Here is an 18865-nt window from a genome sequence, read left to right as displayed (position 1 = left end):
CACGTCTTCCATGCTCCACAGTCTTCCCCTAACCTCTTCGTCTTCACGTACAAATTTTTTGTTTTGATATCGTCCATTAAATGTAGCCTTCTTCGCCCCCTCCCTCTCTTTCCTACCACCATATCCTCTAAAACGTCCCTCATGATACAATACCTTCTTAACCAACGTCCCAACCAGTTTCTCTTTCTGTTCTTAATAATATCTAAAACTGTTCTTTTCTCACCCACCATTTCTAACACCCTCTCATTCGTTTCCCGCTCCACTCAGCTAATTCTCTCAATTCTTCTTCACACCCACATTTCGAAAGGTTCCAGTCGTTTTTCATCATTTTTGCGTAAGGTTTATATTTCTGACCCATGCAGCACAATACTCCACACGAAGCACTCTATGAGTCTTTTTCTCAGCTCTTTGTTCAAGTCCCACAAAATAGCATAACAAGTATTGAAATAAAAATATGTCTATCGAAATGAGAAATTCAAAATAATATTTAAAAATATTTTTCCGACATTAGACTCTACTCACATTTTTCATTTTCAAAATCTCTTTTCGCGACTTTCATATCTCCTCTCGCGACCCCTAGGTTAAGAATCTTCGATCTAGTCTACATTATCGTGTACAGAAAGATCTCTGTAAAGAAGCAAACAACTATAATAGTATTTCTTCAGTGAATTGGGAATTTTCCACCGATATGTTATAACCGAAAAAAAAGCATTGTTTCACAATTGAATCCGGATATTTTGTATCTGACTAGATATTTTGACAGCAGAAGTACGACAAATGGCAAGAAAAGGGGAAAGAAAAAGAAACAAAACAAAATAAAAGATAGAAATGAAGAAAGATGTTGCGCGTAGTTTGAAGATTAAAATCATGTGCTTAGATGGAAGGAGGGTAACGACCGAAAACGGCATGCCTAATGTTGCATACTTCTGCTGTCTTTGTTTACGTATAAATAGATTTCGGAAGAGGAAGGATATCACATTCTACGCAAAGGTCATACTGCTGAACCAGCTAGAAGAACCATTAGCACCAGATAAGCATTGCTTTTTTCCCCATTGTTTGTGATTGTGAGTTCAAGAACAGTAACATTGTGAAGGATTTCTACTTTTCAAACAGGTATGTAGTATGGTGTTATGTTTTCATGCTTTTTGAGCCTATTTGATAAGCAATTTACTTAGATCTTTTGACAATCTGGCCTTGCAAATTTAATAGAAAATTTACTGACGCATCAGACAAGACAACAGCTTGACACTGCGGCTGTATTTAACATTTTTACCAGCCCGGGAAGTTATAAAAATGTCATCCCCTCCAATATCAATAAATACCGGTATAGAAAATTTTGAGACAGAACTGATTAGATCAGTCAAGCTCAAATAATGTAAAATTGTTACAACTATGAAACTCAAAGATTTCTTGCGCTGTCGGCTGGGTTGGTGAGTTAATTTTTGGCAGTTCCGATGCCGTTTAAGTTCAGTCTTTAATGAGCTTAAAGCTTTGAAAACTGTAGGCAATCCTAGAAGCTAATCGATAATGGAAGGCTTGTCAAATTTCGATAAAAGAACATGGTGTCAACAATGGAAAAAGAAAAAAAATGTGTACAAATTCATAACTAAAATTAAATTATCTCTTTCTAACCAATTACATTCTTGTGTTTTTTAAATTTATAACTGTAAAATATCAGGTGTTATATCTATTTGCGCATATCTGAAATTTACTAAACTAGAAAATATATACTAGTCTGAGAAAAATTGTCACCTTGGGCCATGGCTCATATAACGAGAATGAAGTTGTTCCAACACTTTCAAATTTCGACTCGGAATCAAAATCAATGGTTTATTTTTCTTTTGTTATTTGACTGTTTTGGAGAAGAAAATTGTTTTGAAAAACATATATATATATATATATATATATATATATATATATATATATATATATATATATATATATATATATATACAAAATAAAGTTGGGGGAGTACAACTTCGTGCTGTCCCCCATTTTCAAATTTCGATTGGAAACCAAAATCAATCGCTTGTTTTTAGTTTGTTATTGATTCTTTTGAAGAAAAATCGTTTGTTTTGAAAAACTTCAAGAGATATTTACAAAATATAGTTGGGAGGGCGACTTTACACTGGCTACCGGTACCCACTTTCAAATTTTGATTCAGAACCGAAGTCAATCGTTTGTTACTGATTGTTTTAAAGAAAGAATCGTTTGTTTCCTAAAATATACTGAGATGTTTACAAACTAAAGTTAGGATGTAGCTTTCTTCACCCTAGTCTTTCAACTTCCAATTTCAATTCAAAATCAAAGCCAATCTTTGAAGAAAAAAATGTTAGTTTTGAAAATTATAGAGATATATTTACATTTTCATTCCCTCTTTCACTCCCCCTTCCCTCTTTCAAATTTCGATCCAAGCCCGAAGGTAATCGTTTGTTATTGATCGTTTTCAAGAAAAAAGTTTGTTTCGGAAATCATAAAGAGATATTTACAAAATAAAGTTTGGATGTGGCCAAATTTGTCCTGGTTCCTGCACTTACAAATTTCGATTGAAAACAAAAGTCAATCGGTTGATATGCGTTTCTTATTGATTATTCGGAAGAAAGAATAGTTTATTTCGAAAAGCATGGGAGTATTAACAAAAGAAATGGGTAATGCAATTTCACACTGACCCTACTTTCAAATTTCGATTCAAAACAGAAGGTAATCGTTTGCTTTTGCTTTGTTATGGTTGTTATGAAGAGAAAATAGTTTGCTTCGAAAAATAGAAAGAGCGATTTGGAAAATTAATTTCGTAATGGCAATTCACTCTGGTCCCTTTACTTACAAATTTCGATTCAATTACTACACCAATCGTTTAATATAGTTTTGTTGTTGATTATTTTGGAGAAAAGTAGATTGTTTCGTTGAACATAAGAATATATTTACAAAATAAAGTTCATCAAAGTGTTTGTGGAATTCAAACACTTTACTTTTTAGTAGAGAGTCAAGGATGTGATGTGTTGGAATTGCGTAAGAACTTTCGGTTTCAAAAGAGACATGCATCAAGCAAAAACGATAACAGGTAACGTGTAGCAGTTCTTTGTGGAATTGATTAAACGTTGTAAACATGATTAACATCTTCTACCTCAACCCTATGTTCAAACCAGAAGTGACACAAACCAATGACTTCCGATTTTAACATTGATTGACACAGAACAAAAACTGTAATATGTAGATAGCGAGAAGTGGTTTTCTGTAATCAATTAATCATTAAAAATATATTCCTCTACATTATAATCTCTATACTGAAATCGAAAATGGTAGAAACCAACTACTTGCGGATTTAACGTTGATCGCTATACAGTAAAAATAGTAATAAATAGAAGCAGATTCATGCAATCGATTAAACATTCCAAGAACATATATTTTCATCATGAAACGAGTTCCTTCGTGGTTAAACAGTTAGCATATGTGTCTTTGGTGTGGGAGACCCGGGTTACATTCCCGGTGGGAGCTCATGTGATTTGGATTCCACGTTAATCAGTAAATTCCGTCTCATATAGCATCATCGCTGAAAGGGAAGATAAACTCAAAATCAACTCAACTTTCATCATGAAATATCTACTAAAATTGGAACTGGTAGAAATCCACTACGACTGAAGGTCTCAATATTGTTCTACATACAGTAAAAACCATGAAAGTCTGATTACAACGTTGATCATCATAAAATGAAAACAGTACTATATAGCAGGAAGCGATTTTCTGTAATCAATTAAGCATTCGAAGAATATATTCCGTCTCCTCTCTAATATCTCCACTAAAACAGAAAATGATAAACCTCCATTAACATTATGATTTCAAAAATAATTGAAAAAATATCACGCTATAGAAACGAAACTCCGTCACGTGGTGTACACGCGACTCTGTTACTTGTTTAACTCGTAAAGGAAGGATGAAGTACTAATTTTTTATTCAATCTTTATTTGTTTCAAATAGTATTACTCTTTTTCTTCTCAATTTTTAATGTATAAAGCAATTATACAGCATTGCGTTATTATCCAATCTGTACTCGTCGTAGGATTTCAATTCTCGTCATCGAGTCTGCATTCGTTTCAGGTATTATTATTCTATTATTACTATTCAGTATTATTATTACTATTATTGGTCTTTTCCTTTTCTCAATTTCTAACTCAATAAAATGTGTTGCACTATCATAAAATGTGAGCTCCTGTCAAATAGTATTATACTGCTTAGTGATGTATGCCTGGGGAGGGATTTCGGAATTTGATACTTCCCACTTGAGCGAGGTATTTTGCGTAGGGATGCGCACGAGGCAAGATTTGTGGCTGTCTCGTCTCGAAAATGTGCTGTAAAAGTGATGTCTCGACTCGAAAAAATGTATCTCTCTCTATTGGAAGAGCCGCGTCTCGACTCGAATTTTGTTAGGAAAATCCTGTCTCGATTCGTCTCGTGCGCATCCCTAATTTTGCGAAAATGAATATGTATCATATTAAGATCCATACATAAACACTTGAAGTTACACGAACTCGGGAGCCTGAACACCCCCTGACGAACTTTGCGTACGCTAGCTAATGACTGTGTTCCTCTTCTCATTTTTAACCGTTTTCTGCTTTGAACTAAATTTGGAAGTATAGGGCAAGCGTAAAGGTGATCACCAACTTCATTATCAAAATATCTTTAACGCTTTTTTTCGATTTTTCTTCAAAACAATCAATAACGAACGAGAAACAAACACCAAAGTTTAGTTTTAAATTGAAATTTGAAAGACCAGAGTGAAGCTGGCCCACCTAACTTTGTTTAGTAAATAATCCATTTTTTCGCAACAAGCTATTTTTTGTTCAAAAATTCAGCAAGAAACGAAAACAAATTATATGCTTGAGTTTTGAATCGAAATTTAAAAGTAGAATAAGCAGATGAATTTGGCCATCAAATATGTCCTGTAAAGTTTTCCTTTTCCGATTTTTCTTCAAAACAACCAATAACAAACGAGAAACGAACCACCGTCATTAACTTTATTTCGTAAATATATCCTTATGTTTATCAAAACAAACTACGTTCCTTCAAAATAATCAACAATTTACCAGTATCGAACGATTGATTTAGGTCTTGAATCGAAATTTGTAAGGAAAAAGACCAGAGTGAACCGCCACATCCTAAATTAATTTCGTAAATCTCTCTTCCTATTTTCCAAAGCAACAATTTTCTCTTCAAAACAATCAATAACAAAGAAAAAACAAACGATTAGCTTCGGTTTTGAATCGAAATTTGAAAGTGGACTCAGTGTATTTCTTTGGTAAATATGTTTTTCGAAACAAATTATCCTTTCTTCCACGTATTCAACAACAAACGCATATCAAACGATTGATTTTGGTTTTCAATCGAAACTTGTAAGTGGAGGGACCAGGGTAAATTTGGTCACATCCGAACTTTATTTTGTAAACACCTCTTTATGATTTTCGAAACAAACTTTTTTCTTGAAAACGATCAACAATCAAAATAAAAAAAATCAAACGATTGGCTTCGGGCTTAGATCGAAATATGATTAGAGGGAGAGGACAGTGAAAATGTAAATATTCTTTATAATTTTCAAAACTAACATCTTCTTTTTCAAAAGAATCAATAACAATTAAAAAAGGCGATTGGCTTGGATGTTGAATCGAAATTGAAATTTGACAGACCACGTTGAAGTTAGCTACACTACAACTTTAATTCGTAAATATTTCAGTACGTTTCTCGAAACAAAGTTTTATATATATATATATATATATATATATATATATATATATATATATATATATATATATATATATATATATATATATATATATATATATATATATATATATATATATATATATATAACAATCATTTACAAACGAAAAACAAATGATTGGCTTCAGTTCCGAACCAAAATTTTAAAGGTGGTGGTCAGTGTGAAGTTGATTCCGAACTTTATTGTTAAATGTCTCTTGAAGTTTTTCGAAAAAATATTTTTTCTTCAAAACAATCAATAAAAAAACGAAAAGTATTGATTTTGGTTTTGAGTCGGAACTTTAAAGGGGAAGAGCCAGTGTGAGATTGGTTCCCCAACTTTATTTTGTGTAGATCTCGAAGTTTTTCGAAACAAACTATTTTTTCTTTAAAACTAGTAATAACAAATGATTGATTTTGGTTTTGAATTGAAAAGTAGAGGCAGTGTGAAGTTGGTTCCCTAACTTTATTTTCTAAACATCTCTTGAAGTTTTCGAAACAAAGGATTTTTCTTTCAAAACAATCGATAACAAACGATTGGCTTCGGTTGCGAATCAAAATTCGAAAGTGGAGGACCAGTGTGAAGTTGAGTCAAACTTCATTTTGTAAACATCTCTTGAGATTTTTCGAAGAAAAAAACGAGCTTTTCCTTCAAAATAATCAATAAAAAACGAAAAACCAAACGATTAATTTTGGTTTCGAATTGAAATTTGAAAGTGGGGACCAACTTCATACACGTGTTCATATTGACTCATGCTTAGTCCGGTGGCACTGGCGCCTAGTTTCACAGAACCATTTGTTAAATATAGTAGAATTACAATTATTATTTAGTAAAAAGTTCAAAAATTTAAATATGTTATCACAAGGTAATAAATCGTGTTCAGTCCATTGAAAAATAAAATTTTCAGTTTGAGCCCCAATCAGAACTAACGGCCAACCAGTTACTATAATAGTAACAGGCTACAAAAACAGGTGGCACGGGTCTGTGAGACTTGGCGCCAGTGCCGCCAGATTAAATACGACTCTGCTTGATACAAGATACAAAACAATAGAGGTTATACACGATTAATAAAATCTCTGACAGACTAAGTATATACGTACCGAAAAGAGTTGTAAATAATTAAACAGAACGCCGAGGACCAATCAGACGATAGCCGGCAACATCTGACAGTTCAGCGGAAAAAGAGGAAATGATTTTAACCACTTTTCCCTTGACAATTTGACATTAACATCCTTGCAGCAACTTAGAACTTATGTATTCAAGCCTTAGATGCTTATGAATCTCATCCCCATTTTTTCCCAATATAATTCAGAAATGAAAGAATAATATAATTTATTTGCGTAATTTTCTACAGAATACAAAATTCTACTTAGGAAAGTAACTAAAGTTTTTGAGATGGTCTTTGTCCTTACTTAGTGCATCATCTAAGCCAATCAAATCATAATTGAATTGCAGACGTACTCTTTCAAAATGGCGAGAGACCCGGATTTGATTCGCGGTAAGAACTCATGTGGTTCTGATTCCACGTTATTCAGTAGGTCCCGTCTCCCTCGCTGCTGAAAAGAACGTTAAACTCAAAATCAACTCAACTCTTTCAAAATGGGGAACATATTGACACATATTATTCCGTTAAGTGACGATTTCTAAGCAATTAATAATTACGCAGTGAATTTTTAGGATTAAGTTTTACTTTCGCGATATATATGTGTCCGAAAACTCCGTTTCTCTGTTTTCTGTATGTGTAAGCGGCCAGTTTTTGTATCCGTACTTTAGATTGTGCTTTTATTGATTTTTAACTTCAAATTGTTTGACATTAGTAGTCCGAACAAATACTATATTTATCATAATTATACTGACAAATAGTTTTGCTAAATCATGTATATGTACAGGTACAAACTTATAACATGGGAATAATATGATCAACTTTATTTAAAAAAAAAAAAAAAAACTTTTATTGTTGAATAATTCACGTTTAAACAATACTTATTTCCTGATGTTGGAGGAAGGCGTTTCTCTAAGTATCATTAAAATAGCGTTAATCTTACTTACTTTATCGTGCAACAGAAGCACAAAAGCCGATTGAATTGAATGGGAGAAGAAACTAGAATCTTTAAAAAACGATCATGTAGAGTTTCTGGTGGAGGGGGTCTACTGTGAAAGGGTGATGACACTTGGGTGATTGAATGGTACAGCGTTTTAATTGGCAGCATAAATAGCTTCCTAGTGCAAAGACAAAAGCAATGCTACTGGAATCAACTATACTCTGACAAAAACACGTTAAAGTGCGTTCACATGGCAGTCTCTTTGTTTCTATGTATTCACCATTCATGCACGACTCACATCCAGGCAATAATACTTTCACTTCAGCGCTTTTGGAGCATGTCTGATCCAACAGTGCCTATTTATTGCCTTTGTTGATAATTGCTTTTAGGTGGTTCACATTATTGATTTTGACATGATACGTAACGTTTTCGAGAAAATCCCACAAAAACTCCAGTCGTGCACATGGAAGTATATTAAGATGCAAATGCACTTTAACATATTTTTAGTCAAAATATTGCAGTCTGATAGCATTGCATTTCTTATTGTTTTGATTCTAAACGAAAGGTTGATATCATTCAACTTACCAAGTATCATCACTCCTGCACAGGAACCCCACGAAACCCATCGTTCTTTCACGAATACCCTATATACATATATATATAAAAAAGAGAGAGAACATACACTCATACTCTGATACTTCAGAGTAAAATTAAAAATACTACGAATCATCGGCGAGTCGAGTCGAGTCGAGTATGTCACAATTTTATTGTTAGAACTAGGATCCAGTGTAATTTGAAAGAATATGATTGGTGGCTGAGAAGAACGAAGATTGCTATTGTTGAGAACGCTGGGCACTACCCTATCCTTCTACATCCAATTGACTGTAGAAAACTACGTATATTCATGAATATCTTCTGTTTTGAGAATAATCCTACACGAAGGAATTAATTTATTTAATTTATGTTTGTCAGTTGATTCTATAATAATAATAATAATAATAATAATAATAATAATAATAATAATAATAATAATAATAATAATAATAATAATAATAATTAGGGCCCGGATTTTTATGTGCTAAAAACTGTCAAATATTTACTTTTATGTGCTGAAAAATGAGAAATTATTTGCTAAAAATTCAAAAATTTTTAACAAAAATAATAAAATTACAAAAGTATGGGACAACTCTCAACATAAGAAAAAATACTTGTACTGACCAATAGCTTCTATTCATCAGATGTCGGAATTCCATAGGCATTGCAGTGAATAACTAACGTTTAATTTATTTATTTATTTTTTTTCAAATTGTGAATCGTAAAGCCATGCCTATTGACACGGAATAATGCCTTATATTGGCAAAAGGAATGTTCAACATTACACGATGTTAACCTTGCGATTTGAAAAGAGAATATCAGATATACTCACACCATCAACTTCACTTGTGTTCAACTTCACTATAGTTTTATAGCCAATGTTTTTCTCAAACAAATCCTTTTTTCTTACAACTTCAGTTTTCGAAGCAGAAAGAACATTCTACTTTCTTTCAACGCACTGTACTTCTTTAATTGAAGTACTCAATAAATCTCCCGTAGTTTCTAGTTTCTTTATAAAGTGAGTCAAAACAAACAAACAAAAACAAGGAAGATATGAAAGCCAAGTCACATTTAAAGCCACTGTCACTTACTAAATTTTCAACAATTTCAATGGATGAAGCGTCGTCTGGTTTAGTTCAGTTACTACAGATACAAAAACTTAAAACTTCTCCGTATAATATAGTACTGCATTAAGTCAGGTACCCACTGTGAGATTACGGGTGTTGGAGGAAGTGAAAGATCTGGAATTTACGATTTTTTTTTCATTTGATACTAACGTGTCCACTTTAGGATAAAGGCTTCGGATTCTTTTCATACAATCGATGTACAGCGTGTACGATAGTGTCACGTGAATCATATTAGGGTAGCATACAGAAAGAGCTTCACCAGCTTTCCTCATATAAGAAGCACCATCAGTCAGAGAAAGCAAAACATTATCATATTTGTAATTATAAAGAGATAATATTAAACAGTAAAGTAAATAAATAAATGTGATGTGTATTGAAATTAGTTTATTCTAGGTCGCCACTTCGTTTTGTAGCGGTAAAATCTGGAACTACCGAACTACTTCGAAGATATGTTGGAAAATAAAATTCCTTGTATTTAGCTTTATTAGTATTTACGCAATCTGATACTGTAATAAAATCAAAATAATACCAGATTCTTCCAAATCCCTACTGATGAATTTTATGGCCATTAAATACTAACTATTTCTTATATACAAGCTATAGAATTAATTTCAACACCTAAAGAATTTGCTTTTCAACTTTTATTTTATAATTTGCATGTTAGCAAAAACAGTGATTATGTTTCATAAAATAGTTCTACATCTGCTGATTAGTAGTCCCTACTCCCTTTTTAATCAACATAATAGGATGTTTAATATATTTAGTTTCGGTTAATAATATTAAACAATCAACATGCATGTATCCACCAACACAAATTTACAGATCTCAATTTCCAAATAAGAGAATAAAAATTCATGCTGTTAGTATTCTATCAATTCATACAACATTATACGATTGTGTTACTAATTGTATTACCTATATTTTAGTAGGTATTTTCTACACTTCATTATTAGTACAGGTACTTGTACATGCATTGGTAAAGAAATACTACACACATCTTCAGATTCTTGTACATGCATTTACTGAAGAAATACTACTAGGACAAGACCTGGAAAGTAATTTAATCTAACCTGTGATCGGAATTTCTACATTTTTCTGTACTATATTGAATAAACATGAACAATCGCACTGTAATTTCAAAGTAACATGAGATCAAATATGCAATCCATTTTTACCACTTAATTAATGAAGAATTAGAATAGATTTAGTATAGAGCAGGTTCAGATTTACTATATTTCAACTCAGAAAATGATTTTGATTACACATCATATTCTACAATAGCCAAGACTTGTTTATTTACGTAAATTAATTTTTTATACGCTAGTCAACATTTCTGAACTTTTAAAATTTTGTTGTAGCTAAGACATTTGTGCAGTGAATCTAGGTTTCAGCCATCCCCCTTCGAGGGAGGCGAGCTGAGGTTTCTTAAGTACTGATCATTTTGAAGGCTATGTCACTTGTAAAATATATTTCACTGAAGACGAATTAAATATCACTTGAATGGGCTAATTATATAGCTAAATCTAATTTACCTTATTCACAGCTACTACACAAATCCAAATTTCCTTTGATCAGTTCGCAGCCAATATATTTGTATAATTTACTATTTCCACACAAATTTTTATTTAAATACAATCCAGTTTAAACTAAAATCACTTTGTTTAATCCTTTAAGTAACTATTGATTTCGAAGGCAGCTCAAAACTTGGAAAATTACGTAATTTGCTGCTTACTAAATTATCTTGGATCGACCTTTATAAAATTTCCATTTTCTACAAACTCTCGAACCCAGCTGATCTTACTTTTGCCTTACTATATATCGGAGTTTGGGGTTTACACAGCGGTATCCATGGAAACGTGTATATTAAACATATGATTTTGTAATCATGGTTAAGTCTAGTTAATTTATTTAAATAATCGTAGGCTTCTGCTGATTGAAATATGTTAGAAATCAACTGAATTATCTGATTTTAGAAATATTTCTATAAATATTAAAATTTACAAGGATAACTAACTTTGCCCCCATATTCATACGCTCAAACATGCACTACTTAATGACGTATGACGAAAACTAGTCATATAGCATCATTGAGAAAACTTTTAAACTAATAACATATAACAATCCAATAAATAACAACATATAACAAAACGAAATAAACTTCAAAAATAACGAAAATATATTTTGGTGAATACATTCAAAATTTGATTCGCCACAAGGTTTCCAGCGCTGGAATTTAAAAATAAGTTTTGAAACGAAGTGTAAAAACTTATTTTTAAAATTAATTTTCTAATTTTTTTAAAGATATTAAGTATAGAACAGGTTCAACGAACAGATTTACATATTTGTCCAACTGAGAACCTTAAAAATGACAGTTTATTTTTTAAGATAATTTAATAAAAGTTTAAAGATTATCAATAGATAATTATACTAATTTTCCTAACTAATATTAAGTTTTTCGTAGTAACATTTATTAATCTTTTCTCTAATTGATATGTATAAGCCACTTACACTTTATATCGTCACGTTTCTTTTCCTGAGGTTATTAAATTTCAATAATCAATGCTCCTTAAAATTTCTCAGTAATTCTTGTTTCTTTTCTTCTGAGCAGTTAAAAAGTTTTAAGTTGGAAAAGTTCTGACTTCCTATGTCATTTCCTTGTAAGTCTTTCAGAATAGCCCTATTTCTTAATACCTTATAAACAAGAAATGGACCACAATAGCAAAAGAAATACTTGTGAATCATTTGCTTAATAGCAGAAGATTGATGATGTGTTCTAATTAAGACTAAATCATTCTCCTTTATAGATATTCCTTTTCTAACTTTATTCTCATTATTAGACTTGTTTTGCTTTGGTATATTGGATTCCGCTTCGAACTGTCTATCTTCTAAATTTGTGTCTTCTAGAGTTTTAGGCCAAGGATACATTCTGCGAAAATGTAAGTCAGCTGAATATGACAGAAATAATTCCAGGGGTGATTTACCGGTAGACTCACATACTGAATAGTTCAAAGAATCTTGTATTAGCTTTAATATTTGGTTCCACTTGGTGTGATCATCATGACACTTTAATCTAATTAGCTGGTTTAAGTTTCTGTGGACTCTTTCTATCAAACCATTTGAAAAAGGAGAATATGGTGATGTTACAATATGTTTTATATTCTTGTTGTTGCAAAAATGTTTCCATCTCTTGGATAAAAACTGAGCTCCACGATCACTTACTAGATAAGTTGGATATGGTAGCATATAAAAGTACTTACTTTCTTAAACGGAAATTCTCTCTTGAATTTGCCTTTTTCAGAGGAAAGAAAGTTACGAATTGGGAATATACGTCTATAATTGATAATATATAATTATACCCACTACTTTTAGGTAACCTCCCAACTATATCAATACATAATTTCTCATGAGCTCTATCTGCCTGTATGTAACATGGATCTTTTGCAATTATTTGGTTTGAATATTTTATTTTAGCACATTCTACACAGTCCTTTATGTGCCTCCTAACGTCTTGCTTCTGGTTTTTCCACTTAAATAATTTCTGAATAAAAGCCATACATTTCTTTATACCAAAATGTGTTTTCCCGTGAATTTTTTCTATTATTGGTTTAACCAGTCTTTGGAACTACCAGTAACCAATTTTGTGATATCTTATTTTTAAAATATAAAACATTTTGATGAATGCATGTTTTAGAAGGATGAACCTTTATCAACTTTTTACAATAATCATCCTTTTGTTGTTCCTCCTTTAGTTCTTCGAAATCAAACAAAGGATAATCCTCACTCGTTAGAAAATGTATAAAATGATACTCATTTTCCAAAGGAGGTTCAGGTGGATGTCTGCTTAGTATATCTGCTATTCTATTTTCCTTTGTAGAAATATGGCAAAAGGTAAGGTCAAACCTCTGCAGTTTAAGCAAAATTTCGGTCGTTCTTACATCCAAATTTTTCACAGTAAAAGCATGTCTTACTGCCATATTATCTGTGTGAACTATTACTGGCCTACCTAGTATGAAACTAGAAAATTGTTCACAACCATATAACACTGAAAGTAATTCCAATTGGTATATGCTCAATGAAAATTCATGGGCTTTAATTCGTCGGCTAGCATAAGCTATGACCTAAGGTTCTTCTTGATTATCTTGAAATTGTGCTAAGTAATTTGCTAGGCTTTGGGCACAGGCATCTGAATACAAATGAAACTGTAGATTGTAATCTGGTTGTGCTAATGCTGGTGGGTGGATTACTGGCTATGATACGTAAATTTTCGAAAATATCTAACAATTCTTGGGTAAGAACTAATTTTCTGTCTTTCTTTAATAAGTCGAAAAGTGGGGCAGTAAGCTCAGCGAAATCCTTAATGTGCTTGCTTCTAAATGAAATAAGCCCTAAAAATGAGCGCAATTTTTTCTTTGTCTTTGGAAGCGGAAAATATCTAATAGGCTCGTTCATTTTTGGGTTTACCTTGATCGTTTTCCCACTGCTACATGTCCCAAAAATTTTATTTCCTTTCGTATGAAACTACATTTTTTAAAATTTAATGCAAAATTAGCAGAATCAAATATCTGAAAGACTGTTTCTAAGTGTCTAAGATGGTCGTCTATAGAAGTGCTGAAAATCAACTGGTCATCTAGGAAATTTATCACGAATGATTTCAACCTTGTTCCAAAGAATTTATTCATCACCTCTTGGTAAACACTTGTAGCTGAGCGTAGACCCATCGGAAGTCGACAGAGACAGTATTGTCTGTTCGAATATAAGAAACTCGTACACTCATATGAGTCTGGATGGAGGGGAATTCCATAATACGCTTGTGTAATATCGATACTTGAATATATGTTCGCACCTGCTAGTCTTACTAATAAATCTGCTACAGGCTCAAGTTGAATTTTAGGACTTAAGACTTTCAGATTTAGTAATCTGAGGTCTAAAACTGGCCTCACAGCTCCATTAGCTTTCTTCACGCAGTGAATTGGCTTTAAATAGGGACTACTCTTCTCAACAGCCACCCCTAATCTCAACCAGTTTTCTAATTCATGTTCAAAAGCTTCACGTAAGGCTTGTGGTATGGGATAAATTTTCCCTACTACTGGCTCGTCATCAGTAAGTTTTATTTTGTACGGTTCGACTTTTATCAATCTTGGATCATTTGAAAATAAATGTCTATATCTGAGAAGTAATTCCACTAACTTATCTTTAACAGATGGTGACAAATCTTCCCTTTCATTTACAGCGGTTTTGATTTCATCTTCACTAATACTTGAGGTTCTATTTATATCTGCATTTTGGGATTCAGATGAAACAGAGTATATATATACAGTCTGTTCATTTTCTAAATTTATTGTCACTTCCTTTTCAAAATTATCCATAATTTTTAAAATTTTGTCCTTGCAATTAAGTGTTACTTTGTGTCTGATGAAAAACGGATAACCCAATATAAAATCTGGTTTTAAATTCTTTAAAACATACACAGGTACTTCAAATATACTACCTTGAATCTTAATGTTTATTATTTGGAATCCCTTCACAGTAGAACTTTCATTTCCAGCAAATCCCTTCAGAACTAATGAAGTCATTGGCTTCAATTTAGCAGACGGAAATTTTGCATTAATCCATTCCCAAACTTTATAATTTAATAAATTTAAATCGCTACCAGAATCCAAGATGGCCTTTAACTTAATATCGGCAATATGACAATCTAGAGTCGGAGAAGGATATGTCACAATTTCATCCATTTCCCTTTCTTCTTCATTAATAACAAAACAAATCGATAATTTCAATGGAGGTTCATTTGTTTCAAAATTTGTTTTATTCTCACCCGTAACATCTATTCTTTCTTTAATAAGTGCTCTTCTTCCTCCATAATTTCTTTAACATGTTTCCTATCAGTAATTTTATTTGATGGGGATGATTTCTCTAGGCAGTCGATACCCCCATCACAACCTAACGGCTGCCAGAGACATTTCCCTGATTTGTATTTGAGGTATTAATTTCTTCCGTCTCTCTAGAGAGATTTCCTGACATTGAGCTTTGCCTATTTTGATTCGAATTCTGGTAAAACCGAGGTGGATAATATGAACGCTGAAAATCTCTAACATTACTGGGCATAAATGGCACAGGAGGAAAAGCATAGTACGGTATATTTTGATTATGAGGAACATTTCTCCAATTCCTAAAATTTCCTATGTAATTATTCCCAACTCTATTATCACTTTTACCATTTCTATTTTCTCTGTACCTTCCATAATTATTAATGTTCTGACTACTCAAACTAGTTCCATTATTTTCAAATCTAGAGGTTCTTCTGTTAGAAAATCTATTGTGATTATTTCTATTATTGTCACGTGGGATTTTGTTATTTCGGTACATGTTACTTGAATTTTCTACATAGTTTTCCTCAGTCTGACACGACATTTCAAGAGTTTTAACCTTATTAAATTTCTTAGGTGCTACTTTCACTCTGTGAATATTTGTTTTTTTTCTGCCCACCGTCTATCAATATAGTATTTGATTTATCAGGAGACTGCCACTCCATAAGAGTGTATGTAAGTTCATTAATGGATTTAGGTTTTGTTAGTTTCAGTAACCTGGATTCTTCGTATGGGAGAGCATCAAGTACCAAATTAATGGCATCAATTTCAGATGGCTTACTAACTAAATCGAAATATCGTTCCAATAAATACCACGTATATTCTGTCAAAGATTTGTATTTAGATGGATCATATTTCATAGACTGTAGCTGTTTTAACATTAATCGTTCCATTTGTGGAGAAAAGAACTGTTGAGTGAAGTAGTAAATAAAATCTGGATAAGACCTTAATCTGGACTCGATTGATTTAAACCATGACTGAGCTTGTCCTTCTAAGGTATTTGAAATAGCGTATAACTTGATACTATCGTCCAATTTAAAATAATCTAAGCATTGAGTCAGTTTTCGTAAGTAATTTCTTGCAGATTCCTTTTCTATGTTACCTGAAAACTTAGGTAGTTCTCGGAAATCACTCGATAACCTAACACAAGCTTTACCTTGAGATTCATTGTCTACATTAGTTCTATGACTATTAGGCAACCTGATATTTGATAGTAATTATTAGTTGGAACATTAAAATTTGTATAATCTCTCATTGGAGAGTTCAAACATTCATTTGTATACCTCTCATTACTACTAAACATCAAATCCGGCAAAACATCAACAAAATCAGAAGGTTGACCATTTTGAATGTCTATGTTGTTAAGAACTTTAGTATGCATAGATGGCGTTACCTTGTTAGCTCTAGCGCGCATGGGAATAAATCTAAAGTCTTCATCGTCTCCTTTAGAACCACTACTAGGATCTTCCGAAACAAACAAGTCTTGATTTCGCGTTTCTTTAGAATTTCTGTTGCGCCTAACACGAGTTTTAGTGTAAACCACGTGTCTCTTAGAATCATTTCTTTCAGTAGCAACCCCTTCCTTAGACATGCTAACCTTATCCTCCAATTTGGAAAGCCTATTTTCTAAATTGTTGGATTTTGACACTTCTAAACCAATTCGCCGTTCATGATCATCCAATATTGTATTGTGCTTATCTAAAATGGTTTGTACCCGTTCCATAGCTTTCTTCCAGTTTTGATCTATCACCTTTACATTATTACTAACTTCATTAATTGATTCTACAGTAATTTTCATCTTGTTCAAATCTGAAACGATTTTTTCACCTTATTTCCAGATCTATCTACATCAGATTTCACAGTATTTAACTCTTCATGCAAATAAATTATTTCGGCACAAACGCTTGATATTTGAGTATTCAAATTACTAACTTGTTCTGATACCTCTTTTTTTAGTTCAGTAACCTGACCTACTAAATCTGATCGCACACGAACAACCTCTACTTGTACTTCACCAACCTTAGTACGTATTTTAGATAAATCTGTTTTCATTTCATTTATCTGTTTACTATTATTTCCAGCTTCAGAACGTAGCTTAAAAATTTCAGTATGAACATTAGAAATTTCTGTTTGTACTTTAGCTTGTGCCTGAACAATCTGTGCATTGGTATCCTTCAATTCTTTCAACTGTTCACAGTTTTTATTTAACATTTCAAACAACCCCATAGATATAAACCATTCTTTCATCTGTTCCAAACCCTGATCTAAATTTACAATGTCCTTTTCTTTCCCCGCATTTGCATTCTGTGGTAATGTGCTTACATTATCTAATACGGAATTACCACTAACAGTACTAAACTCGGATTCAGTAGGAGATTCCAGTCCACTTCCAGAAACATCAACTGAATCTGTGCCATTTTTCTCGTTCTCGCTGATAATGCTTTGATCTTTACACTGTCTACACTGCCATGTAGCATTACCAAATCGGTATGGTTCATAATCTTCCACAGTCATTGTGGAACAACTAACATGAAATCCCGCTGAACATTTATCGCAGATTAGTACAGGATCGTCTTTCTTTTCTACACAGCATTTAACGACCATATTGGTTTTATTTCCTTTGCGAGTACGCACCATCTCACAACAGAAATAATAATAAAAAAATATAACGTCACCAGTTTTCTTTAGATAATATTTGCTTATCAAGCAACTATATCACAAAAATAGCCTAACCTACCCTACTAAAAGGAGATAAGACTGCACCTGACACACTACACAATGTCTATCCATTATTGTCTTAGCCTTTTAATTTCACAGTTTCTTATCATTTTATTATCGTAATATTAATCACCACAGGCCTCATCAGAAAAGGACGAATAAAATCGTGAAAGCTGGGAAAGCCACTCTTTGTAGTTATAAAGAGATAATATTAAACAGTAAAGTAAATAAATAAATGTGATGTGTATTGAAATTAGCTTATTCTAGGTCGCCACTTCGTTTTGTAGCGGTAAAATCTGGAACTACCGAACTACTTCGAAGATATGTTGGAAAATAAAATTCCTTGTATTTAGCTTTATTAGTATTTACGCAATCTGACACTGTAATAAAATCAAAATAATACCAGATTCTTCCAAATTCCTACTGATGAATTTTATGGCCATTAAATACTAACTATTTCTTATATACAAGCTATAGAATTAATTTCAACACCTAAAGAATTTGCTTTTCAACTTTTATTTTATAATTTGCATGTTAGCAAAAACAGTGATTATGTTTCATAAAATAGTTCTACATCTGCTGATTAGTAGTCCCTACTCCATTTTTAATCAACATAATAGGATGTTTAATATATTTAGTTTCGGTTAATAATATTAAACAATCAACATGCATGTATCCACCAACACAAATTTACAGATCTCAATTTCCAAATAAGAGAATAAAAATTCATGCTGTTAGTATTCTATCAATTCATACAACATTATA

The 18865-nt window shown here is 32.3% G+C and overlaps 1 protein-coding gene across 1 annotated transcript in view; it reads left to right on the top strand.

The window, feature by feature from the left end:
• The first annotated feature begins 954 nt into the window (after nucleotides 1–954).
• The window catches only part of LOC145693283 (clavesin-2-like), a 66226-nt gene continuing 48315 nt past the window's right edge, over nucleotides 955–18865 (top strand). Inside the window, exon 1 of the mRNA XM_081769131.1 lies at nucleotides 955–1113. The gene's annotated coding sequence lies outside the window, so the exon portion shown is untranslated. The remainder of the gene's footprint in view (nucleotides 1114–18865) is intronic.

The sequence above is a fragment of the Thermobia domestica genome, chromosome 8 (genome assembly GCF_964235325.1).
Source record: "Thermobia domestica chromosome 8, izTheDome1.hap1.1, whole genome shotgun sequence".
Classification (NCBI taxonomy): domain Eukaryota; kingdom Metazoa; phylum Arthropoda; class Insecta; order Zygentoma; family Lepismatidae; genus Thermobia; species Thermobia domestica.
Note: the sequence above shows the minus strand (reverse complement) of the source record. Positions and strands in the feature narration are given on the sequence as shown.